The sequence below is a fragment of the Equus caballus genome, chromosome 17 (genome assembly GCF_041296265.1).
Source record: "Equus caballus isolate H_3958 breed thoroughbred chromosome 17, TB-T2T, whole genome shotgun sequence".
In the NCBI taxonomy this organism is placed as follows: Eukaryota; Metazoa; Chordata; class Mammalia; order Perissodactyla; family Equidae; genus Equus; species Equus caballus.
In genome coordinates, this window is record NC_091700.1 from 89,969,186 (window position 1) to 89,983,560 (window position 14,375).

Below are 14,375 nucleotides of genomic sequence, written 5' to 3' on the forward strand. Positions count from 1 at the left end.
AGAAAAACGAATTGTGAATAAAACCGTGTACAGCCAAGAGGTTACTTGTCAAAATTAATAAATTAGAGAATTGAAGGGCAAACTGGAATGCACAGAAGTTGAGCAGCCACACGAAGCACTGGCGAGGCAAGGTGGTGGGTTTTGTATTCGTGGAACAAGATCCCGCCGTTCTCAAGGTGCCTCAGGAACATGAGGGACGGGGGCATGGCTTCTGCCACGCGGTGCCATCCTTACTCTAACTGATGGATTCCATGAAAAGAAGTCTAAAAGTGTCTTCCTGCCTGTATGTCACCATCCCCCATGCAGGAATTCCCCTATAGTGTCTTACCATTAATATACAGAACCAATGAAAGAGACCTGTGAGATATTAACACGCAATTTAGCAAATTTTACTTTTGAGTCTTGGTGCTGATTCTAAATGAATTCAAGGAACATCTCTGTAAGCAACGTTACCGACATGTAAAGGACTGAGTGGGAGGCCACTGCTGTGGTCAGGACTTGGTCACCTTCCATTTGGGAATCAAAAAGCCCAAGAGCTGAACCCTTGTCCCAAACCCAACTGGTCGGAATAATGTGGACATCCAGGGGTCACAAGGAGGTGGAACAGGCTCAGGGAGAGTCTCGAAAACTTTTATTACTTCAGCGAAATTTGGTGTGTTTAACATTGTCAATATGTAAGAAAACAAAAACCCTCATGGAAATGTTCCCCTGGCCTGGTGCTGCCGGAAAAGCCTCTCACTGACTCAGCAGTTTTCTTTCTTGAAACACAGTCCATCCACAGTTTCACATTCATCGCTGAAGCAGAAATTGAAAGTGATTACAAGTCCTTCATAATTGTTGGATTTTTCCTGCTTAATTTTTTTCCTTAGCCACCTGGTGGTAAGAATTTGTAAAAGGCGGGATTTAATTTAAGCATTTATTATGCTAGTTTACAAATTAAAACTAGTGCATATGCCTAGACCATATTTAGAAACACACATACCAGGTGAACCAAGCAAGAAAAGAGCTAATATTTAACTCTTCTTAAACTAATCTGCAAAACAACTTAAATGGACACCAGTTTCTAACATGAAAACAACCTTTTAAAAACGGTGTCTCCATAACATTTTCAAACTGTACTAAAATTTAATGTTACAAGGAAATGTCAGTAAAATCTGTATGTCATCACTTCTGTCTGTGTTCTCCGAGTGATAAATCATTAAGCCACTAACAATGTTTATTGTCCGTTGTCAAGTTAAGACTGTGTGAGAAAGGACAGGTGAAGTGACTGGATTTGGGTCGCACACAATTAAGGCCCTGAGGAGCCAGCTCTGCCCCTCACCGCTGGCTGGACACTGAGCTGTTTTGGAACCAGAAACACCTGCCCCAGAGCTGCCATGCAGCTCCGTCTTCTCTCTGTCTTCCCATCTGCTGTATAAATTAGCTTTCACAGTTCAACATGTCATGTCAAAGTCGGCTCCAGAAGAACCCTCGTGCCACCAAATTCGTGAAGGGCACCATGTCACAAGTGAGGCCCAGTTAGTCGTTACGTGGCCCCCAGCAGCCACCCCGGGCAGCGCACCCGTTAGCAGAGGCGGACGTTACTACGTGTGGTCCAATCTTAGTAAAAAGCACATATGATGTTGTGCACGTCTGCTCTAGAGAGGAGTCTTATTTCATAGAAACCTTCTCGAATCTCAGTCAAGTAGCCACTTCTCTCCCTTCCTACTGTAACATTATTTCCCCTTGAGAAAGCGCCTGAGTGTCTGATAGGGTTACACATTAATTCTTCAGAAGTTTCTTAGAACTGTAGGAAACAGGTGAAAAAACAAAACGCCTTGAACTTTAAACTGGAGCTGGGCCTACGAGCATGAGGCCCCCGGGTCACGTCACTCTCCCGTCGGGCGCTGGCAGGCAGCAGGCCGGGAGGCTTGGCCGCATCCTGCCGGTGATCTGATTCTCATGCTCTTGCTTACTCGTTTCTTTATAGCAATGACAAGGGCTTCCTGCCTGGGGCGAGCCCTTGCCATCCCCCTGAATACCCCGGAAAGGTTTAGGGCAAAACACCTTTCTTACGTTAACGGAGCAGCTTGGGTGAAATATTGGTGCCTTTGAAATTAAGAAGTTAGGGTCTCCACTCACAGTCGCTCCTTCAAACCCTGAACCCTCATAAGTCTGGGAAAACAGACAGGCGCTTCATGGTCCCTGATGCCACACTATGTCCTCTGAACTCTGCCTCGGCAGCCATTCCATGGGTTTTTACTCTTTGGCCATACCAAAAATTTTATTTTAAAAAAAAGGGGTTTTTTTCTTTTTCTTTCTTTCTTTTTTTTTTTTCACTGAGGAAGATTAGTCCTGAGCTAACATTTGTTGCCAATCTTCCTCTTTTTTTTTTGCTTGAGGAAGATTAGTCCTGAGCTAACATTTGTTGCCAATCTCCCTCTTTTTTTTTTGCTTGAGGAAGATTAGTCCTGAGCTAACATTTGTTGCCAATCTCCCTCTTTTTTTTTTGCTTGAGGAAGATTAGTCCTGAGCTAACATTTGTTGCCAATCTTCCTCGACTTTATATGTGGGATGCCACCACAGCATGGCTGACAAGTGGTGTAGGCCTGGGCCAGGAATCCAAACCTCTGAACCCAGGCTGCCAAAGCAGAGTGTGCCAGACTTAACCATTATGGCACAAGGCTGGCCCCAAAAGTGATTTTTTTAATGCCGCACCACTTTAAAGACAATTGTATTACCGTCTTTAAAATATACAGTGAGCACCAAGGGAGACGTGACCATCCCCCTACACTCCCAGGCCTGCTCTGAAAGTCTGCAAAGGACCGGCCCAAACACCGGGTCAGGAAAGGCTCTACGGAAAGAGGCAGGATGGCGAACTGGCCAGGTCTGCAGGGCCACGGTCCCAAATACCAGGCATGGTTGGGAGAGGAGGGGCTGCAGCCTCCACTGGCTTCTGGAATGAGGCACAAGGAGCAGAAAGCTCAGGAGAGGCCTGGACCCCCGCCAGAGCCAGAACATGTGCTGCAGCAGGTGGTAGTGGAGAAACAGCAGATCTGACCCCAGCGAGAAAGAGCCCAGCGCCCTGAGGCTGTGGCTTCAGGAGCCTGGGCTCTGCGCGCTGCCCACCTGCGGCTCCGAGGGGAAGATACAAACGCTGGCCACCCAGGACTGAGAGCCACTCGAAATGCTTCACTCACGTTCTCGAGTTAATGCTCAAATGACGAGATCGCCTCCCCTCCCTAGCTTCTCCCCACATTCCAGATGGAGAGACTGAGACGAGGTAACTTAGGTGGCCCTTAAGGGCAGCAGAGCAGGTGAGTCTGCCTTCACACCTCCTTCCTGCCCCACAAAGGCTTGCCCAGCTCTGGAGTGGGGCGCTCCTCTCACTGCCTCCTGCCCCCCGAAACTGCAGAACAGGAACAACATCCAGCCAGCAGAGGGACCCAGGGGGCCAGTGGCTTGGGCCACCGCCCCACAGGAGGCTCCATTTGTATCCTCATCTCTACAGCACCCACGGGCATTCACTGAGCACCAAGCACACACTGGTGCAGTCTGCCCAGGGAACCTGCACTCAGAAGCGGCCCTGGTCCTGAAATTCTTAGTAACCTTATCTGACCTTGTGTAAGTGCAGTCTGATGAAACACTAGCACACATCCGTGAGCAGAGGACATCCATGCAGCCCCACTGGCACCCAGCGTTCTCAGTGTCCCAGGAACACAGAGTCCCTGTGGACCCCCGACAGGTGGGATTCAGCGGGTCTCGGAGTGAGGACAAGGTAACGTATCACATCTCTGGCTGGGTCAGCTGGGAAAGGCCACGCTTTCCATTCCAAAAAGAATTTGCTTTGAATGCAGGAAGAAGACAGTGGATTCTAAGAAACATGAACAACCAAGAAACTCTATCCTGCCCCTCCTTCCTTGGGCTACTTCCCCGCATCAGCCAACCGCATACATTGAAGATGAAGACAGAGGGTGAGGGCCACCCCAGGGCACCGGAGTTCCTCGTCCTCTCAGTCTCTGCTCCAGCATCAGGAGATGACGCTGGGCAGTGTCGGCAGAATGTGCACATGTCAAGAAGTGAAATAATACAGCTGAGATAGTTTTGAGCAGCGTTTCCAGTTCTAGTAAAAACAAAATACATATGCATGCACGTAGGAAATTTTTTTTTTTCCTGCTTTATCTCCCCAAATCCCCCAGGTACATAGTTGTATATCTCAGTTGCAGGTCCTTCTAGTTGTGGCATGTGGGATACCACCTCAACGTGGCCTGATGAGTGGTGCCATGTCCGCGCCCAGGATCCGAACCAGCGAAACCCTGGGCTGTTGAAGCGGAGCGCAAACTTAACCACTCAGCCACGGGGCCGGCCCAAATATCATTTCTGTGATTCCGCAAATGAGTAAATGCTCCTCTATTTGCATTTAAACTTAAAACTGACATTGCACAATATAAAGAGGAATGATAAACTCAACGCTGAGAATTTAGTATAATGTAAAATAACACAATTAAATAAAACAAATAATAAAATAAATAATATCAAATAATAAAAAAGCAACTAAAAAACATCACAGCAAGTCAAGAGAGGGCGACCACAGAGGAAAGGAGAAAACTTCATATTTTAGGACCTTTAACTGCACTCTTCCTGCTTTCTGAACAAGGGACCCTGCATTTTCATTTTGCCCTGTATCCTGCCTGGAATCACTCTCTCTAAACTGTTTCTCGAAACCACAAGCTCCTCAAGGGTGGGGTCGAACTTTCTCTTCATTTTACATCTTCCACGTCATGCAGCACAGTTCAATGCATGCACAGGTGGAAATACTGCTCTGGGTGCAAACCTACAGGAATCACATTCAGTCCCGTAGCTCCGCCACCATTTCCTTCAGATGCCCAGTCACAGGGGCAGTTCCAGGAGAAGCAAACTGCTCTGGACCCTTTGACTGTGACCTGGGGCCTGTCACCCTCTCCCTCCCCTGCCCCCCAGGCTCCCTGGAGCAAGGACAGTGGTAGGCATCCACGCTCCTGTTCCAGAGCTGCACCGATGAAAGGCCATCTAGAACATGAGAAACTGTCTCCAGGGCAAGCTCAGATCAGTGGGCGTGGAGGGCGTACTTTCTGGGAAGACGGAAATGTTCTTATCTTCATTGGGGTGGTAGGTCCATGGCCATATACATTTGTCAAAATCATCCACAGGTGTACCTAATGTGTGAATTTTCTTGTGTGTAAATTATACTTCAAAGAAAGTTGATCTTAAAAAAAAGATTAAATGAAATCATGGAAGGAAGACAATTTGTAGGCCACTCAGACTGTAATTATGATGACTAATTTCCGTTTTTATCTGAGTTCAGCATACTTCACAATCCCTAATCAAAAGCAAAAACTTATGGTTTATCTAGGATTTCCACAAGCATCCAAGTATTTCTAAAAACATGTTTGTGGTGGCCTCCCTTAAACTCAGTCCCGTTCTAGAACCCAACATGCAATGAAACTAGACAGACAGATTTCTCCGTAACTGCCACACGGGCTCCTGGAAGGTGGAGCAGCCCCAGGAGGCGTGACGGAGGGCGCAGTGGCCTCTGAGGGAGGGGGACAGGGATTAAGACTCGGGCCTCACCAGTTGTCAGTACCCACCCAGGCCCATCCACACTGGCTCTGACAAGCAGACTTCCCACAGTTGGCTACTAAGAAATGCAGCAAACGATTGGCCTTTTAGAATGTTTTTGCAAGCCTGCTTAGAGGGGAGCGCAGCTCCTAACTCACACGCTGGCAGTTGCTCAAAATATTTATTCTGCCTGGAGCAAGCCCCCTGGTCAAGGAGGCAGAGCCAAGAATCTGTGTCTGGTCCCAGCCTGCGGCCACTGTGCAGGGCAGAGGAAGGGCCCTCAGGTCTGGATGACGGCAGGTAACTCCCAGCCTACCTTGTATGCCCCCAAAGGCCTTTTGTCTTCTTGGTGACCACTCAGGCAGAAAGCAGTGGAGGGAAAGGGAATGACTACCCATTAGTGTACTATTTAAAAGGTTTCTTGGGTTTTTTCCAGAAACATTTTAAGGCTATATTAACTTAAAATGGTTCTTTGTTTTGCTTTCTTAGGTGAGAAATGGGGAGTTCAGGAATGCAACTTAAATTTAAGTTAGAAGAAGCACAAAAGAACAATTACAAAATATCACACAAAGCCATTCCCTTCTAGGTGGCTTGCTAACAAAATATTCTAGAAGGAAGAGAACATATACCCATTTAAACAATTCTTATGTAATCATTTTTGAACTCAGACCTACCCAAAAGAGAATAAATAAAATAGTTACAGATGCAGGTGAGGCCCCTGGCTAGAAAATATATAGCTAATTCTATTATACATCTATATAATATATATTATTTAGCATAATATTTCATAGCGTATGAGGAACAAGTCTCCCAGAAGGAGCACTGGACAGAGAGCAAGAGATCGAAGGCCAAAGCCAAGCTACTGCTGACCTCAGAGGTGTCTTCTCACCCAGCCAAGTGGGTAAGGCCAGAGCAGGGGGAGAGAGATGCGGGCATCCTGGGCTGGGCTACCCGGGGCCCAGGATCTAGAGGAGAGCCAACGACGGGCCTCCACCCAATGACACAGGACAGAATGAATTCATCAGGGAAAAGACTGGAAGATGACCACCAAGGATAACTGCAAGATGTCAAACTTGAGAGCCCCAGAACCACCTGCACGACACAAGGAACCTGCGTATTGCTGAGAAACCACCAGACAGGGCCCACACACCGGTGTGTCTAGTGCAAACCAGCTCCCAGCCCAGGGCCACCCTGCTGGCCCACGGCCCAGGAGCACGATCTCAGGAATAATCCAAACTCCCCTTCCAGTGGGCTCTGGAATTCAGGACTTGATTCTTTTGGTAGCAAAAAAGATTTCCCTTCAGAATTAGCTTTTGCTAAGAACATCACTAAAACTAGTTTAAATTCTCTGAAAAGATGGTGGCTATGTTGTCAGGTAGGCAGGAGCAACACAAACCTAGGGAAGTTAACTGCCTCCCTTGTGCTCCAAAAGAATGAATCACCCCAACACACACATGCGTGCACACACACCCCTCCATTTTTAAACAATTTTTAAAAAGAAATAATCCTTTTTCAAGATAAAACCACAGAACTCAAAATTAAGCCGGATGCATTTTTTGATTACCTGTGCCCAAAGCATTTAAATCCTTTCAGTGCCTTTATAATTACCCCAAGTGAAGTTCAATGAAAACAGCTGAGATAAGTTAAAACCCTGAATTACAAGCAAGCAGGGGAGGGGGGAGGAAATTAAGGGCATGTTACTGAACATGCTTCTAAAGACTTTACACAAAGTGGACCCATTTACTCACATTCCTATGAGTCCCAAACACACAGCTGGTCACTGCCCACTGACAGCAGCCAGAATTCTTTGAGTCCAAAACTTCTAGAAAAATATGTTGAGTTGTAGTGACTGAGCTTTGAAGGAAACTGGATGCACCAAACTAATTGAATCCCACTCTTTGATACAATTTATCCCCTCCCCACCCGCCCAAAAATCCCACTTTAAAAGCTACATTCCTGCGGGGACCGGTGACAGAGGCCAGGACCACCACTCTTCCTCAGGGCTCCCGACACTGGCCTCTCTCGAGTTTGGGGGTGGATCCCAGGACCCTAAATATTACTAAAAAGCACAATTTGGTCTATACTTAGCTCTTAAAAAGCACTTAAAAGCCAACACACAGTCCACTCCTGGGAGAGCAAAATCCAGTTAAAATGTAAAAATCCCTTGTTGCCACTTTGTGGTTATCAGAGAACAGATGCTGCCACGCTCAGTTTAAACATTTTTTCAAACTAACTTCAAAAACAACAGAACAAAAGCTTTGTTTTTCATTACAGGACTTGTGTTTTTTTAAGTCTATGGTGTTCTTTCAATCAGGATAAAGGGAAGGACTCGGGGAAGCTACTGCTGTGTTTGTTCAACTGGTTTCCGAATCAAACGGCCCAAGCATTTGAGTTAGGTGTTTAACAACTGCTTTTTGTCTATAAGAACTTTGCCATTTCTGTTGCCCAAAATGACTTTCTTATATAAAAACAAACAAAAAGACATGTTGTACATATAAACAGCAAGGCCAAGAAACTAAGGTCTCTCTCCTCTCCGGCCTCACCTGCCGTGGGCCAGCCCACGGTCAGCAGGAGGCCGCTCCCTCCTTCCCGGCCTGGGCTGATGTGAACACACTTCGCCTGGTACCTCAGGAGTTTCTCCAAGAAGAGGAAAGAAGCAACTCCCCTTCCCAGAGGGCCATGCTTCACAGACCACCCAATATCTAAGGGTTAACCGAATCCTGGTTGAAGCCCCAGGAAACTGGGCAACACTTCGCCAGTGCTTTGCACGGGCCCCAAGGCCCAGGGCCCCTAGGCTCCGCTGTGTAGCACGAACCTGGCGCAGAGGCAGCTGGGAGGAGGAGGGAGATGGGTTCGAGAAACCAGCTCCTTTCCAGCCCCCAGAGCCTCCCTCCCCAGGGAGGAGGGGAGGACCCCACCAGGCCACAGTCCCCCAAAGAAGCGGATCCTTTAAAATTCATGCAAACTTGGCACTGTTTTAATAGAAGAATGATTTCAACTGTTTTTGAGTTAAGGAATTTCTCTCTCCCCTGCTGCCCCCATCTTGGAATAAAGACAGTTCTCCAGGGAGCTGGACCATGTTCATGGAGGGGGCAAGACCAACACGGCCCAGGTGGGCACACTCCTCCCCAGGCGCTAGCACCCAAGAAGGAAAGGAGGAGATTCCAGCCTGATGTCTTCCTGTGGATGCGAGAGCACGCTCTGTGGCCACCCAGCCCTCTCCTCCCTGCACCCGAGGGCGCTGCCCTCCAGCCAGCTCTCCGGCCAGGCTGCACGGCTGACCCCTCTCTCCTCCACCCACAGGGAGGGCCCAGCTGCCCCCCAGATCTTTCAGGAAGACACTTACAGAGTCCGGTGGAAAGTGGCTGGAGCCCAGTTTGTTAATCTCACCTGTTTCCCCAAGGAGAGGAAGGAAACTGGCTGGACGGGGCCGTGGGTGGATCTCCGGGCACTGACAGGTTCTCTCCACTCTTCCAGCAGCCCTGCAAGGCAGGTGTTACGGTTCCACTTCACACATGGGAAACCCAGGCTCTGAGGTTACTTAACTAAAACAGCACAGCTGTTAAGTGGAATGGCCTGGATTTAAAGTCAAGGCTGAATCCAAAATCCATGCTCCTTCCTCCAAGGCAATGTCAGGATAGTGGGTACCACTGGGCGGAAAGCGGTGACTGGAAAGGACGTGAGATACCTGGTCTACAGGCTGGTTGCTTGGCCTGTTCTTATTATGAAAATCCATGAAGCGGTACGATTTCCACACTTTTCTGATGTGTGTTATACTTTCGTAAAATGCACACACAATTTAGTGGAGTTCAGAGGTGAAGGAGATCAAAGGCTTCACAGACGTGGCCTGGCCGGAGCTGGACAGAGAAGCAAGATATCCCCGGCCTTGAAATGGAAGTGGCCGCATCCACGCTCCCCAGGGCAGGGGAGCTAAGGTAGATTCCCCAGGGGTACAGAAGGCTCCAAGTCATAATACAGCCCTTCTCCAACTGCAGAAACTCCATAGCATCCCAGAAGAAAGAGTCAAAAGATCCCAACTGGAAGCAAATGGACGAACCCAGGATGTGGGGCATTCTATGGGAGAAATTTTTAAAAAGTGAGAGTGATCTGCCCCAGATTGAGAGATCTAAGGTACATAACAGCCCTGGGTAATGTGCAGACCTTGTCTGCATTCTGATTTGAACTTATCAACTGTAAAATAAAATTCCTGAGAGAATCAGAAAAATCTTACAGGTATATCTAGGTAAAAGATGATACCAAGGAATCACCGTAACATTTTTTTAGGTATAGATAATGACATTATGGTTCTAGAAAAAGGATCCTTACTTTTTAGAGATGTATATGGAATTACTTAGGGTTCATGTAATATGTCTGAGACTTTAAAATACTTCAGTAAATCAAAAAAGGGGGATTAATGTGTGGCAAAATCTTGATAATTATTGAATCTGGATGACAGATATATGGGATCATTGTACCATTCTCTCTACTTTTATAGACTTCCCTCCTCCCACCAAAAAAAAAAAGAGAAAATATGAATTACCAATGTAAGAAATCAAAGAGGGAACATCACTACATATATTACAGACATTAGAAAGATAAAAAGGGAGTACAGTGAACAACTTTATACCAATAAATTTTACAACTTTGATAAAATGGAATAATTCCTTGAAAGGCACAAACTACCAAAGCTCATTACAGACAAAACAGATACCCTGAATAGCACTGTATCTACTCATGAACTTCTACTCATAGTTAAAACCCTTGCATAGAGGTAGATGGTTTTATTGGTGAATTCTAGCAAACATGTAAGGAAGAAATGATACCAATATTAAATAAACTTTTCCAAAAAAAGAGAAGAAAAAACACTTCTCAAACCCTTTTATGATGCCAATATTACCTGATAACAAAACCAAAGAAAGACATTCGTAGAAAAGAAAACTACAGGCCAATATCTCTTATGAACAGAAATGCAGAAGTCCTGAACAAACATTAGCAAATCAAATCCAGCAATATATAAAAGAGATAATACATCATTACCAAGGAATGCATCATTTAGGAAGGTAAGGTTAGTTTTATATTTGAAAATCAATCAATGAATCACATATAAACAGATTAAAATAGAAAAGCCTTATGATTGTCTCAATAGATGTGGAAAAAGTATTTGACAAAATTTAACAAATTCATGATAAAAATTCTCAGCAACCTAGAAAGAGAAGAGAACTTCCTCAAGTTCAGAATCTCTAGCAGGACTGATGGGAGGTATTCCCTCCTGAAGGCAGTTAGTAAAGACTGGAGGAGATGACTGCTGCTTCAAATGTGAAAACAGTAACACAAAACCCTGAGGAACATGAAAAATTAAGGAAACATGACATCATCAAAGGACCACAATAATCTCCCAGTAACCAAACCCGAAGACATGGAGATCTATGAATTACCCAATAAAGAATTCAAAACAGCTGTTTTAAGGAAACTCAATGAGCTACAATGAAAACACAGAAAAGCAATTCAATGAAATCAGGAAAACAAAACATGAACAAAATGAGAACTTTAACAAAGAGATAGAAATCATAAAAAAAAAAAAGAACCAAACAAATTTTGGGGCTAAAGAATTCAAAGAATGAAATGAAAAATGCAACAGAGAGCATCAATAGTAGAACAGATCAAACAGAAGAAAGAATCTGTCAGTTAGAAGACAGGAACTTTGAAATAACTGATTCAGAGGAGAAAAAGAAAAAAGAATGAAAAAGAGTGAAGAAAACCTAGGTGAATTATGGGACATCTTGAAAAGAACCAATACACAAATTATTGGAGCTCCAGAAGGAGGGAGGGAGACCAGGGCAGAAAGCTTACTTAAAGAAATAATGGCCGAGAACTTCCCAAACCTGAGAAGAGATTTGGACATCCAAGGTCATGAAGCTAAAAGATCACTCCATTATTTCAATCCAAAATGATATTTTCTGAGACATTATAATAAAACTGTCAAAAATCAAAGACAAAGAGTGAATCCTAAAAGCAGCAAAGGAGACTGTAACTACAAAGGATCCTCCATTAAGCTGTCAGTGGCTTTCTCAGCAGAAACCTTACAGCCCAGGAGAGAGTGGGATGATATAGTCAAAGTGCTGAAAGAAAAAACCCTGCCAACCAAGGATATTCTAAGCGGCAGTCATCCTTCAGAAATGAAGGAAAAATAAAGACTTTCCCAGACAAACAAAAGCAGAGAAAATTCATCACCACTAGACATGCTTTACAAGAAATGCTGAAGTGAGTTCTTCAAGCTGAAATGAAAGGATACTAACCAGTAACATGAAAATGTACAACACAGTGGTAAAGGTCACAACCAAATTCAGAATACCCTAATACTGTAATACTAGATTAGGTGATGTGTTAACCACTTGACTGTAGTATAAAGGTTAAAGGGAAGAGTACTAAAAGTAACTATAGCTACTACAATTTATTAATGAATAAACAATATGAAAAGAGGTCAATTGTGACATGAGAAACATAAAAGGTGAGGAGTAAAAGGGTAGTTTTTGTATGCAATCGAAGTCGTTATCAGCGTAAAACAGACTGTTACATCTATGTTTAATGTAAGTCTCATGGTAACCACAAAGCAAATATCTATAGTAGATTCACAAAATACAGAGAGAAGAGAATCAGAGCATACCACAACAGAAAAGCACCAATTCATAAAGGAAGGCAGCAAAAGAAAAAGATAGGAATAAGGGAACTACAAAACAGCCAGCAAACAATAAAAGGACATTAGTAAATCCTTATCTATCAATAATCACCCTAAATGTATATGGACTGAATTTTCCAGTCACAAGACACAGAATGGCTAAATGGATTAAAAAAAAACAAGACCCAACTATATGCTACTACAAGAGACTCTCCTTAGCTCTAAGGACACACACAGGCTCAAAGTGAAGGGACAGGAAAAAAAAATTCCATGCAAGTGGAAACCAAAAGAGAACAAGGGTAGCTATATTTATATCAGACAAAATAGACTTTAAGCCAAAAACAGTAACAAGAGACAAAGAAGGGCACTATCTAATGATAAAGAGGTTGATTCATCAGGAAGATATAACAATAAATATATAGGCACCCAATATCAGAGCACCTAAAATATATTAAGCAAATACTAACAGATCTGAATGGAGAAATAGCAATTCATTAATAGTAGGGGACTTCAGTGCCCCACTTTCATCAACAGAAAGCTCATGAAGGCAGAAAATCAACAAGGAAACATTGGACATGAACCACATATTAGACCAAATGGACCTAACAGACATATATAGAACATTCCATCCAACAGCAGCAGAATACACATTCTTCTCAAGCACACATGGCACTTTCTTCAGGATAGATCACATGTTAGGACACAAAACAAGCCTTAGCAGATTTAAGAAGACTGAAATCATACCAAGTATCACCACAATGGAATGAACTAGCAATCTACAACAGCCAGCTAGAAAATTTATAAATATGTGGAAATTGAACAACACACTCCCGAAACCATACCCTACACCCAGAAGGTTAAAGTAAGAAACAAATTAACCAAAGTTTCTGAGCTTGTCTTGCAAAATAACAAGGACACTGCAGATAAGGAAAGAACTTGCTGACAACCTTCAACCAAACATTGTGCAGGTGCATTAAGGGACCCGAATAACTGATGAGAGAACTTTGGATGTCACAGCCCAAAAATCCACACCGCATGTGTAACACATGGAACCCCTCCAAATTTACACATGCAAACCATGAAGACACATGAAGGACAGTCGTACGAGACAGATTTAAGAGCTTTGCCTCTTGTCTCCTTGCTTGGCTGCCCTGCAATAAAGTCCTTTCTTTCTGCAAAAGACTTTTGCCTGAGCCTCCAGTTCTTCTATAGCACGCTGGACAAATGAGCCCGCTTGCGGTGGGTAATCTTCCTGAACAACTAATTAGAGAAGAAATCAAAAGGGAAATAAAAAATATCTCCAAACAAATGAAAATGAAAACCTATGGGATGCTGCCAAAGCAGTTTCAAGAGGGATGTTATAGAAATAAACACCTATGTTAAGAAAAAGGACATATCTCAAATAAACAACTAACTCTACATCTCAAGGAACTATAAAAAGAACAAACTAAGCCTAAAGTTAGCAGAAGGATGGAAATAACAAAAATCAGGGCAGAAATAAATGAATTAGAGACCAGAAAAACAATAGAAAAAAAATTCAATGAAACTAAGAGCTGTTTTTTTAAAAAAAGATAAAACTAATAAACCTTTAGCTAGACTAACTAAGAAAAAAAGAAGACAAGTGAATAAAATCAGAAAGAGGAGATATTACAACTGATACCACAAAAATACATAGGATGAATAATGAATAATTATATGCCAACAAATTGGATAACCTAGAAGAAATGGATAAATTCTTGGGAACATACAGCTTACCAAAACAACCATGAAGAAATAGAAAATATGAACAGACCAGTAATGAATAAGATGATTGAATCAGTAATCAGAAATCTCCCAACAAAGAAAAGCCCAGGACGATATGGTTTCACTGGTGAATTCCATCAAACATTTAGAGAAGAATTTACACCAATCCTTCTCAGATTATTCCAAAAAACTGAAGAGGTAGGAACATTCCCAAACTCATTTTATGAGGTCAGCTTTACCCTGATATCAAAGTCAGATAATGACACCACAAGAAAACTACAGACAAATATAATATCCCTGATGAATACAGATGCAAAGATTTTCAACAAAATATTAGCAAACCAAATTCAAAAATATGTAAAGAAAATCATACACCATA

General features: G+C 43.6%; 1 protein-coding gene and 1 long non-coding RNA gene across 36 annotated transcripts in view; one reads left to right on the plus strand and one right to left on the minus strand.

Annotated features, from left to right (window-relative positions):
* Window positions 1–14,375, minus strand: part of GGACT (gamma-glutamylamine cyclotransferase) — a 47,520-nt gene that overhangs the window by 10,266 nt on the left and 22,879 nt on the right. For 15 of the 35 annotated variants that reach the window (XM_070240432.1, XM_070240425.1, XM_070240445.1 and 12 more), the window contains one exon: window positions 8,968–9,059. The exons of 12 other annotated variants lie outside the window; for them this stretch is intronic. The gene's annotated coding sequence lies outside the window, so the exon portion shown is untranslated. Of the gene's footprint in view, window positions 1–8,967; window positions 9,652–14,375 lie in introns of all 35 variants that reach the window. 8 more of the 35 variants (XM_070240437.1, XM_070240434.1, XM_023621787.2 and 5 more) reach the window with 1 other exon arrangement.
* The window catches only part of LOC138918563 (uncharacterized), a 41,619-nt gene that overhangs the window by 8,715 nt on the left and 18,529 nt on the right, over window positions 1–14,375 (plus strand). The window lies entirely within an intron of this gene.